General features: G+C 38.1%; 1 protein-coding gene across 3 annotated transcripts in view; it reads right to left on the bottom strand.

Annotated features, from left to right (window-relative positions):
- Nucleotides 1-12,819, bottom strand: part of LOC150083223 (uncharacterized) — a 279,993-nt gene that overhangs the window by 139,452 nt on the left and 127,722 nt on the right. Inside the window, exon 1 of one of the 3 annotated variants that reach the window (XM_090377116.1) lies at nt 656-688. The exons of the other annotated variants lie outside the window; for them this stretch is intronic. The gene's annotated coding sequence lies outside the window, so the exon portion shown is untranslated. Of the gene's footprint in view, nt 1-655; nt 689-12,819 lie in introns of those variants that run through there. 3 annotated transcript variants of the gene reach the window in all.

The raw sequence follows: 12,819 nt of genomic DNA on the forward strand, positions 1-12,819 counted from the left end.
GTATTAAGTAAGATAAGAGCAGTGTACAGTATAACGCTTTTGTTAGATTCGAGCTATGAAACTGACCCGCGAATCTTTTGATGAATCCTAATTTCCAGTACAAGTTGTTTTAATTATTTGCTTTATGTGAGAATTAAGTGAACTACTGTAAGCAAGTTACACCAAAAATCTGTCACTGAATTAAGATGCTTTGAATGTCTATTTTGTAGTTGTATGAAACAATGTTTTCTGGGATTCCTGAATGATACTTGACATTTACTGGCATTTATAATTAAGTCTGCGAAAACCCCGAGCAGAGTATATTTAAAGAGTTCTGTAGACTGGTGTAATTGTTACATTCTACGAATAATTTTATGTCGTCCGCATAGGATAGTAATTTCACATTTCCTGGAAATTCGATCAATGCCAAGTCCTTGATACAGATGTCGAAAAGTAGGTGTCCCGATGATGATACCCGAAGTACACCCACCCCTTAGAAATATAATATCTCTAGGGTTGTAGGCAAGAAGTATGACATTATAAGATCTACATTTGATATTTCATTTGAATAATTCATTATTCAATAAAGGAAACTGAAATTACAACTACTATTTCAATAAATTAAACAATTCGGCAGAAAGAATTATGTAAAGCAATTAATAATATACTAATATATCTTGCTGCTCCGGTTAGTAGAACCGGTTGCACTTATTCATCCTGAAAATTAATAATATACTGTAATAATATTCGGTATAAAGAATTATGTAAGCAATTATTAATAATAAAAGTTGCTTTCATAACACTAAATGTTAAAAGGTATATTTCTGCTTGTAAATCTTGTTTACTGGAATATGTCATTCTATGCGGAGCCGTATACAAATCCATTCCCTGAAATTCAACTATAAACAGTTTGCAAAAAATATAGATTTATTTATTTATCGCAGCATATTTCGCAACAGGAATAAAAAGTGTAAAGTAATGAAAATTTCCTTTTTATTTTGTTGGGCACACCTGGATCTTTTGACGCTAAAAGCTAAGGACGTTGAACGATAGTTTGAAAGCGGGGTTTGAAAAGATCCAATGCATTTCTTTTCATGTTTCTGTCAAGTGAACTGACGTTAATGTAACAAGTTGTGCGTGTGTGAAGCTTCGGCTTCTCTGCACCTTTATTGATGTTTAAAAGAGAGATGAGTGTCTTTTTGGCATTAGAGGAAGAATGACTATTTGTAGCGTTGCAAAAGTACACTCTCGCATTGTAATAAATAGCAAAAATATAATCTCCTTATGGTTACTGAAGTTGGAATTTTATGGGAGCAGAAATTTTACAGTTTAAAAGACAAAAACAGACTCGGAAGATTAAGCCAACGTTATAACGGTCAGGCAACTTTCAATTGTGTGTTTGCGATGTTACTTGCCACAATTAATGGAAACCAAGAGGTCATAATTACAAGACAAAAAAAAAAAAAAAAACCACATCACGGCCTCCGGAGAGATGAGGGAATAATGGAAGGATGCTTCAGAGAAAATATTTTTCCCCTGAAGCGTATTCGTTGATATTCTCTCTTTGATACTGTACCCGGTATGCATTTAAACTAACATTACAGTACAGGACAACATTTGCTGTCCTGTATTGTAATATCCATCCTATTTTGCTGTGATTTGTTTGCATTTAGTAGGTTGAACTGTCATTTACATTTTAATACTGCCACTAGCTTTTAGACATAAATGTTTACAGATATAAATAAGTTCAAGTCGTCAGTGCTTAATATTCACTGAAATATGCTTCTCCAAAACTGTTTAACCACTAATACAGCTTTCTAAATCCGCAAAATTTTAAAATGCGACAGTTCTCAATCCTTGATGAATCCAGATTTTAATGAGTTTACTGTATTTCACAACCGCTTTAACTGTAATTGTTTAGTCTCTACTGGAAACAGTCTAGTGCTTATTCCTCTCTATACAAAAGTTGGGTACAAAATTCCAAACACAATAAAAAGAGAAAAAAATTAGATGCCTGTTACAAGGCTTCTTAAAGCAAGCAGCATCTTTTAGATTTTACAGTAAGAAATAAACCAAAATTACATACACCACACTTGAGCAAAATAACGCTACAAAACAGTTCTCCAAAGAGGAACCCGGAAGCAAGCGCCAACTCTCAAAGACGGCAAAATCAACACAGAAAAGTAACCTGCGAACCTTCTGGGGTAGTGGGCAGCAGCAAAATTAATATAGTATTACCGAACCTTCGCATGTAGCGAGGAGGGAAACCCTAAATCTTTTCACCACCTTGCCAACTGGTATAACTTCTCGGATTAGAGGAAATCAATCACGAGCTTCATGATTTGTAGACGTTAATTCTTCTGAGATGGACCCTTATAGAGGAATTTAGTCTTGTATTTAATTGAAATTAGTTGCTCAAAACCTCTAAGCTAAATCATACAAGTAATCTTAATTAATTAATGCCACCTTCCTACAATATTTTTTCTGTTGCAGACATTCCCTAGTTAATAATAAAGATCTCTTTTAAATCTCTTTCTCAAAGTAAGAAAATTAGCTAAACATTTAAAAGATATTTACCAACACCAAAGTAACTTCAGCCTTCAACGTCCTGTTAAAAATGTACCTACTGCATTTCTCAACAGTCAAATACGAAACATTTTGGTGTATGTGCGTGGCGTCTAAATTAAAACATTGATTGATGGAAAACTGACGTCTGCACATTATTAAAAAATTATTACTACAATACTGAGGGCTAAGAAACATTCGATAATTCACAAAAGAAAAATAACCTCTCAGGAATTTGCAAACGGGGAGGTAGAAACATAAAAGGGGCATTTTAGTAACGCCATTTCTTGTTTTACTTTGTGCTTAGTTTTGCTAACTAAAGTTACATTTCGGTTTTTTAGAATATTCACCTGGCTTTAGTAAGCCAGCACGCATCAGTACACATTGTGTCTGTAAACTGGGAGCATTCCATAGTCACTTTGATGGGATTAAAAACCAGGGTTTTCGGAAAGAATTCGACCATCGCCTGAGACCAACTGACACGCAAGGCATCAAAGAGCGTCAATGCAAATTCCTCCCGTAGTGATGGATTTCCAACGGAAGACTTTTTCACACTGTCTGGACTACCCACGAAGGTGTTTAAGAACAGGAAAATTTCAGAAAGAGAACAAATAATAAATAAATCAATACAGTACAAACTATCCTTCTGAGAAAAAAAAAATAAACTTTCGGATAGATCAATTCCAGAGTTCGAAATAAAATCTTACTGACAGCTAGTATTATAATGGCTAAATGATGCAAGGAAGCGGACTTTTTTTTTACAGCTGCACAAAAAAATATGGGAAAAAATTTCTATCGCTGATATCTTCCCGTTGGTCGAAACGTTGCTGTCCAATTCCGCTTTAAACCTGAGCAAACTATCCACTTCGACCACACAAAAGGAAAATGTATCCTAGTGATCTAGAGAATGCTGATGGAAAGTAAATTTCATGAGATCCATCCTTCTGTTACGTCCTCCACCCCCGGTTCTTAAATAAATCAGATAAATTTTCTGTTTATACTGCAGGATGATCAATAGTTCACAAGATGGAGTTAATGATGTCATATATAACATCGATTAACAGTTCTCGCCAATCTGGTTGCCCTTTTCTAAATCCTTTCTAGATATTCTGTGTCTATTCAAGCATAGCCTCCACACTTGAACACAGTGCAAGTGTTCAGCTATTCTGAATGCAGCCATCATAGTCTTCTTATACAGAGGAATAATGACAATCTTTTCCTTACTTGAGTAGGTCCTATATGTCACAGCCAGGACACCATATACTTTTCACTGCATGGAAAACATGTTATTGCCTTTTCTACGATTATAAAACATAATAGTGTACTCACTTTTTGTTGTGATCTACATAGAGTACTGAATATAAAAGCAAATAAAAAATTAAAGCGTGTATACCCTCTACGCACGAAAGATGTTTTATATGAAAACATCCTTGGCTTGGAAGAGGTTAGCGAAATCCATTTGTAGCATAGTATAATTATCGTCACAATCATACTGAAGTAACTGCAGGAAGTATGATTGCAACAATACAAATATTTGACCACAACATTTGCATTGTTGCAAATGTTGTGGAGATATGTAACGGAAGGTACTTCCGTTACATTCCATTGTTAGGTGCTGCTATAGATGTTTTCACATCAAAAATAAATAAAAGTAAGCATACGTACCTTAACAAAGAATTAACTGCCCGATATGTAAAATATGGTCCCGTTTTTAAGAACGCTAGAATATATGCATAATGCGCCTATTGCCTTCACCACGCCTGCCGCTCGGTAGCATGTAACAACTTAACTCTCGGGATATATTTTCATGAAATTTATATTTGGACCTTTTAGAAAGATTTGTTGAGCATTCCAAATATCATTAAAATCGGACCAATAGAAATTCTCCAATTATTATTTTTGTCCGTCCGTCTGCATGTAAAAAACTCTTCCCAGTGGATGGAGGTAAGGAAATTATGTTTCGCTCTGTAAGAAAGATTTGTCGATCCTTCCTATGTTTCACTAAAATCGTACTAATAGAATTCGAGCAATTATTATTATTATTACTATATATATATATATATATTTTTTTTTTTTTTTTTTGGAATACATATCACATGGGCTATCCATATACTGTAGCTGAAGCACTGGATATTATTCTTGCTGACATGCGCAGAAATGAAATTTTATCTGTTCGCGCAGAAATAGTGGTTTTTGCTGTAAATCGCGGAGGCGGGCTAGTTTCAGCTAACTACACTGGTTTCGTGGATGATTCCGCATCCACTGGAGGTAATGCGATAACAGTGGATGCCAGCAAAGACCGTACCCAGAGTGCTGGTACACCTCACCAGTGAAACGTTGGTCCATACGCCAGAGGTATCCTAGTTCTTGCCATCAAAACATTACCCATATTAAACAATCACAGACACCTGCCTGGATAGTGGGCACCATGCACGATGGATCCGTGGACTTGTGCTGCTTGCGCCGCACACGAACCAGTCGGCGTATTGCACCAGGTGTTTGGACTCATCCGACCAGCACAGTGGTTTCCAGCCTATTGACACCACAGCACTCGCCATTGACGATGCGATGAGGAGAGGGTATCTTTTGGATTGTCTGCTGTGGAACCCCATACATCTGAGTGTGCAACGCATTTCTGAACATTAAGACACTCCGAGCACGCGCCACGATACGCAGTGTTTGTTATTGTTCTCGCATTCCCCATATTGTATTGTGGTGTCAACTGTCATGCAGTGACCCTCCGTTAAGTTCATACAACACGCTGTACTCTTCTCACCACGAACAACCCACCTTGAGTAATTCTTTACAGTTCTGTCGGCAAGAGGTGGCTTGACCATGGGCCGTAAGCAATCGACAAGGCGTGCCGTTTTCGATATAGAAGCAACCGACGCATGAGCTCCCGCAATCATGCCGTTTTGAAACTCCGTGATATCATATTACTACGTTCCATAACTGCTACTTTATCACTGACTTGCACGACTAGATGCAAATTACCACCTCTACGAAGCTGTTTGGTCTTTTATACTGCGAGCTATGCGGCATAGGCCATTATGGATGGGATATATATATTTTATTTATTTATTGTTTTTTTACCAACCGAGGAATGATCACTTGGTAAAGTTTCTTGCTGAACAATGCACATCGAAGTATTTACCTGAATACATAGCTGAGAGTGCCACTGACAGAGTGAAGGCTTAACAAACATTGGGTATCGTGACAGGTGCTTGGAGTGTCTTAATGTTCAGTATACCGGAACGGTAGGGTACGAGTAAGAAGCTGTGCATAATTAACTTGGTCAAGACGTGACCTCTTTTTACCTTTTATAACTGGTAGTCGGAAGCAACAGCTGAATACTCTCAGCTCAAACCATATTGAAATGGTCTTTTTCGCAAACAAAGTTTTATGGCCACAGACCGTCGAATTACACTCCACTAACGGTGGAACACCATGAGGGATGGGGGGGGGGACCAAAGGCATCACGTTTTCTTAATGGACGAATCTCGGTTTAGGCGTGTAAATCGATTATCGAGGGGTTTTTATTTGACGCAGAAACCCACAACAACCCATTCTTACAAGGAGTAATGAGGTGGGAAAAGGAAGCATGGAATAATTGAGTAACGTACTATTCCTGATGCTACAGCACTGCAGAGGATCTTGACAAGCGGTTGAGAATAATACCCCAAATCTCCCGAAGAGCTGATCAGTTCATTCCAAGGAGATCAAACTTGTCTAGTGGAAGCAGACCACATATTCGTAATGGAACCCATCTTTAATGATCATTTAAGTTACCACTTACAAAAATCTGTATATATACATTTTTTTTTCCCAGTTAATTTATTCGTTTTCGAATTTTGATTTTTCATAAGCTTAGCTTTTAGTGACTGCTTTTCCTTCAGTAAACTGCAAATTAGCCCAAGGTAATGTGTTTCAGGAACAAGAAAGAATGATCTCGAGACGCCTCAAAATTGTTTTTAGAATCATGTTATTTATTCGAGAACGTGGGGTTTGTTCGCAGTTGTCTACGAAGTTCTTGGGGAAACAGACTTTTTAACTGCGAAAGCATGAAAATGTTAAACGGTGGTGGCAAGAGCGAAACGATCGAAGGTAAATGAAAGGAATGGAAATTCCCAAACCGTGGGCAAAAAGTTCAGAAAGTTCTTGAAGCGTAAAAATTAACGATGAGTGAAAAATGGTGGGATTTTTGCATGCTTGCTAGACTTTGCGAGTGAAAAATATTCTACTTTACAGTGTTTAAATCTGCGGTATTTTGAAGAAATGTTTCGTAACATTCTGAAACGTACATTTCTCTTAAGTCTCCTTCGAGGTGATGCCTTTCATTTTCTGGCTTTTCAGCTTAAGCAATTAAGAGTCGAGAAACGAGATTAACCGATTATGCAGCTAATTCTAATCTAATGATGAATATGAGCTACCATAAACAAAGATCACTGATAAGAAACTGTGCACCTTCCTGGCCACCTGCTTAAAACTGCTTACAACGTAATTTACCCGAATTCAAGCTTTAGAGAACCATTATTAAGACTAGAGCCAGGTCAAGCACAGTGTTATGTGGAATAAGTGCTTCGAAATGTACCAAGGGATGACCACTATTTCGCTTTAACTGCTCCGAACAGCAAACAGAAATGATATGCGATGGTACTCAGCGTGAGTTCCCTAAAGTCAATATTAAATAAAAATATGAAATAAATCAGCAAACCGAGGACTGTCTTGTCCTGCTTATTTTGCAGACTCACAAGTCCCATGACACAGTCTTAATACTAAAGATAAAACTAACGAATAAAAATAACATTAACACTCCTACGTCACTTAATCCTTCGCTCAAGTTGCGTTCACTGATCTTTTCTCTTCCACACTCTATAACCGACAGGTGATTTCTAGCCTCATTTCGTACTTTCTCTTTCTAACTTCGGCTCCTCTAAATTTGCTCATGGGAACACGTCAATTCGGGCCAAGACAATTGGATGAGTACGATAATTCGATGTATCACGTGAATACAGAGCAGAAATTTGGAAGATTAATGAAGTAAAAGATTTAGGAAACTAAGAAAAATTTTGGTCACTTAATTTAGAAAAGAATATTTTTAAATCAATTTATTTTGTGTAAAGGTATCAAACCCTATCCTGCTAACAGGCACGTTTGGAAGTGGATATGCGCCTATTATCTTCAGCATAACTGTTCCTTCGTATACACCACCTTTACAATATGGATGGAAATCAAGAAGATAATAAGCGCATACTTAACCATCCCACGCTATATTCTACGACCGTGCAATGGTATCCAGGAGCAGGGTTGCAAGGCTGCTTTTAGGGGCCCTTTCTTTGGGGGGGGTGGGGGTTTATTAGTCCGATTTTAATGAAATTTAAAGCAACCGACAAATCTTTCTACTGGAGCAAAATATAAAAATTAATGAAAATCCATCCATTGGAAGTTGCATCATTAAATGCAGATGGATGGACAGAAAAAAATTAATAATTGCCGTAAGAGGTGTGGCAATAAAATTCTCCGACTGGCTGTTGCGAATCATGTTTGATGAGTTCGAAACTAAATGGAAGTAGAATGTTGAAGTTCAAACTTCTTCCAACAGATGGTGGTACAGGGATTACAGCGTCAGTAGACTAATTTCGTTAGTAACATTAACGCTCAGTGTCATGACTGTAATGGAGCAACGAACAAATTATCAAATTTTGCTTTAAACTGGGAAAATCTGCAACAGAAACATGTGAAATGTTAAAAGCTGTTTATGATGATGAAATGTTAAGTCGTACCAGTATGTTTGGATAGTACAAGTGGTTCAAAGACGGACGGTAGGATGTTCGGGATGACCAAGAAATGGGCGTCCGTCAGCCTTTTCAAATGAGGACACAGTTGTAAAAGTTCAGGAAACTGTGGCAAAAGATCGTCATCTGACCCTCAGAATTATGACTGATGAGCCGGATATGAATAACGAGATGATTCGTCAAATTGTGCATGAAGATTTAGAGGAAAAGGAAGACCTATGCAAAATTTGTGCCACACAGCCGCACGGATGAGCAAAAGAAACGAAGAGCAACGAATTATGTCAAGACTCCATCCAGACTTGTTAAGACAATCCTAATTTCCTCGACTGTAATATCACTGGAGATGAGTGTTGGCTGTTTCAATACGAGCCTGAGAAGAAGCGTCAGAGCATGCAGTGTATTTCACTATCATCACAATAGCCCAAAGAGTCTCGTTTACAGAAGTCCAAGGTCAAGACAATGCTGATCATGTTCTTCAATAAACAGGGTGTGATTCATCCTGTTTATTGAAGAAGGAATTTTCACCTGAAGGGGGGAGAGAAAGAAAGAGTCAATGCTGCCTTCTATGTACATATGCTTCATAGACCACGAAAGTACATTTCCGGGGTAAGGCCACAAATTTCGAAAGAAAGGTTCTTGTTGCATGAAAATAACTCTGCTCATTCCGCACTTATTGTTAAGACATTTCTGACGAAACATGGCATTGTACATATCAACCATCCACCCTACTCTCCTAATCTAGCACCAGCGAACTTTTTCCTGTTTCCCAAGGTGAAAAATGCCCTCAAAGGAAAGAGATTTCAGGATAATGACGTTAAACACTACTAACGAAACCGATTGTTACTTGCAACCTGTCAGTCTACTGGACTATCTCTGTGTCACCATGCTGAAAGAAGCATGAACTACAATATACTATTGCCGTTTATTTTCAAACTCATCGAACATGACCGTAACAGCATTAGTCCGAAACTTTACTGAACACTTCATAATTCACTGAATCCTCGTAGTCACCAAATTGTCTTTCACTAAATTGTCATAAACCAAATTGTCTTATACATTTTATTATGCTTATTATCTGTTTATTTATCTAAGAAATCCGGACCACCCCAGGACGGCTATATGCCAGGAAGGTGTGTTATTTACAATCTGAAGTGCGAAGTACTACATGTACAACCGGTTATATGTACAGTACATGAGGACTTACTTAACAAGAAAGGCAATGTTGGGGAAAAAAAGTCGCGAATTAGGATTAAACATGAAAGTGTCTGCAATTCTGCCGAGATTCGATGTTATTTGGTTTTTATGAGCATTACCAACTAAGGCTATATTGCTCCGGGGATATGCGGTGGTCATTCCCTGACCTTTCCGCATCCTCCGTCTTTGGTGGTCACGGGCTCGAACCCCAGTCTAATCAAGAAGCGTGTGCTACGCACTGCTGCATCTGGCTACGGAGGCGCCCTGAGATTCGATAGGAGAAAGTAAAGGTTGAGAGCCATATCAATCAATTTGGCCTGGAAAGAATGTGAAGGGCTCATGGGGTATAACTATTCGTAGTGTGGTCGTTCTGTGATTGTTAACAGGACAGACTGTTTTTACAAGGTTGGGATATATATGTAAATAGAAGGGACGCAAGGATGTTTGCTAATGCTATCGAGGCAGGGTTAGGTGGGTCGTCATCATCATCAGTCATTTTCAATCCACTGTAGGATGAAGGCCTCTCCAGCAACTTTCCAGTTACTTCTGTTTTGTGCAATGACCATCCATTTACTACCCAGAAACTTATGAATTTCATCTATCCATCTCTGCCGTTGTCTTCCAGGCTTTCTTCTAGCTTCTCTTGGGTACCATTCTGTTAATTTCTTAGTCCATCTGTCATCATGTCTTCGAGCTATGTGTCCGGCCCAAGACTTCTTTAGTTTTGATAATAATGTTCTTTACTTGAGTTTGCTGCCTAATCCATGTGTTGCTCTTCTTATCTAACAGTCTGTTTCCCAATATAATTCGTTCCATTCTTCGCTGTGTAGTTCTCAGCTTCTCTTCCATTCTTTTGGTGAGTGCCCAAGTTTCACTTCCATAAGTCATGGTAGGGAGTATACATTGATTCATTATTTTACGTTTTAGACAAACTGGGATATTGCTCTTCAGTATGTGACTATATTTCCTGAATGCTATCCATCCAAAATTTATTCTTCTCTTCACTTCCAGCCATTTATCATTATTACAGCTAATCACTTGTCCAAGATGAATCCACCTTTTCAATTTTTGCTCCTTCAATGATTATACCCCATTCTGTGGCATACTTGTTCATCATTACTTTTGTTTTCATATTCGTCTTTAGTCCAAAATCCTTACTAACTGTGCATAACTGATTAAGATTTTCCTCTAATTCTTTGGGATCGTGGCTTATGACCACAATGTCAAAAGCCACGTACGGTTTAGGTACTCTCCGTTCACACTGACTCCTTTCTGCGACCAGTCTAATCTTCTGAAAGCTTCCTCAAGGGCAGCAGTAAACAGCTTCGGAGATATTGTGTCTCCTTGTCGAACTCCTTTCTCGATTTTAAATTTGCTACTGTCTTTGTTTAGTCTAATAACGGAGGTAGCACTCTCATATATTTTCTTCAAAATCATAATATATAGGGTATCAATGCCTTGTCTTTCCAGTGCCCGAAACATTGCCTTATGCTGTATGGAGTCAAATGCCTTTTCATAATCCACAAATGCCAGGCATAATGGTGTTTTATATTCATTTGCTTTCTCCATTAGCTGTGATATTACGTGAAGGTGATCCATAGTTGAGAATCCTGTCCTAAAGCCAGCTTGCTCTTTCGGTTGATTCTCATCAAGTATTCTTTCTAATCTGTTAGTAATGACCCTTGTGAAACTTGTAGATGTGGGATAACAAGCTAATTGGTCTATAATTTCCAATTACTGATTTATCTCCTTTCTTATGCAGCAAAACTATGATTGCATTATTCCACTGCTTAGGCGTCACACCTTTTCTAATGCATTTTGTGAAGAGCCTTGCCAGTTTTTGTTGTCTCTTTCTCCCAATTTTAACAACTTTTCAGTAACTTCAGGGATAAACAGACCTAACAGATTAACTGGAATAGCAGGCTGAGGTGAAAGTACTCTGCACTGCTTCTTTTGGAAAGCGCAGCAGCTTGGAATGAAAGGTCTCAGAACTCTCAAGACCTGCTGTCCCATTGATATTCCTGGATATAGCAAGTACATGGGATGAGTTATGGTAATTTATGCGCACCAGTGACTTAGGGGGGCGCATATTACGCCGTATAATATGCAAATTGCGTGTCTATGATCAAATTACATTTTTTCTGAAGAAGACCTCGAATTTCCGGAGGGAGGAACCACGCTACCCTCGCCCGAGAAACGCTGTGAAAAAGTCAAAAATTCTTATATCATTGATAGGATTTGTATCCATAGGTGACTACCGTGGTCTTAGACGGATTTTAATTTCTATGCAGTGGGACCAACCGATGATGTTACCAACGGTAATTTTTAAAAGGGAAGCATTCAAGGAATCGCAGAAACTACTAGGCTTCTGATGGCAATTAAGAAATACTGTTCAAGGCTAACACCAGGACGGCTATATGCCAGGAAGTCAGATGAACTAATCAGATTTGTGGCAGAGTAGAACAATGCATGGGATGTATATAACTTATCGGGTGATATAGAATACAACAGATATAAACTACTCTATAATCAAGTCACAAAGGAGATTAGAGAAGCTAGGGCAGATTACGAGAGACGTCTCTGGAAAATAATAAAAAGAAAAGCAGAAGGAAGAAATTGAATTTATTGAATTTCATTGGTTCACTTGATGAAAATGGCTTAAAACTGTTGGTGATTCTGCTTGGGTTGCTGACAAACTGAATAGGTATTTTGCATCCACTCAATCTTGAGGAATTCTTCAGGGAAGAGGATTCCATTAGTTTATCACACTCTAACAAGAAGCTAAATGGATTTTTAATAAGCGAGAGGAAAGTGGAAGACAAATGAAACTAAACATAAAAAAGGTGCCTACGATAAATGGCACTTTCCAATTATATTAAGGGAGGCAGCAAAGGAGGTAAACAAACCTTCAGCCATGATTACAAGAGTATCCTTGAATTTAGGGGAGGTCCCTATGGACTGGAGATGCGCAAATGTATCTCCAATTCACAAAGGGGAATCAAAAACTGACATGAGTAATTACCGACCTCTTAGCTTAACTTCTGTTCAAGAGAAAATAATGAAGTCACTGGTTAAAGAAGTAATGCAGAACCATCTAGACAGGATGTATTTGTTGAGCGGCAATCTTGTCTGACCAATCTGATTGGATTCCCTGATATAGTAACTAAGGAACTGGAGGCAAAATATAATTTCGATATCATATACTCGGAAATCAGGAAAGCTTTTGATAATGTTGCACATAAAATACTGCTATACAAATTGGAGCAGTGTGGCATAAGGGAAAGTG

Source organism: Mastigoproctus giganteus, chromosome 7 (assembly GCF_048544385.1).
Source record: "Mastigoproctus giganteus isolate SK-2022 chromosome 7, ASM4854438v1, whole genome shotgun sequence".
NCBI classification, from domain to species: Eukaryota; Metazoa; Arthropoda; class Arachnida; order Uropygi; family Thelyphonidae; genus Mastigoproctus; species Mastigoproctus giganteus.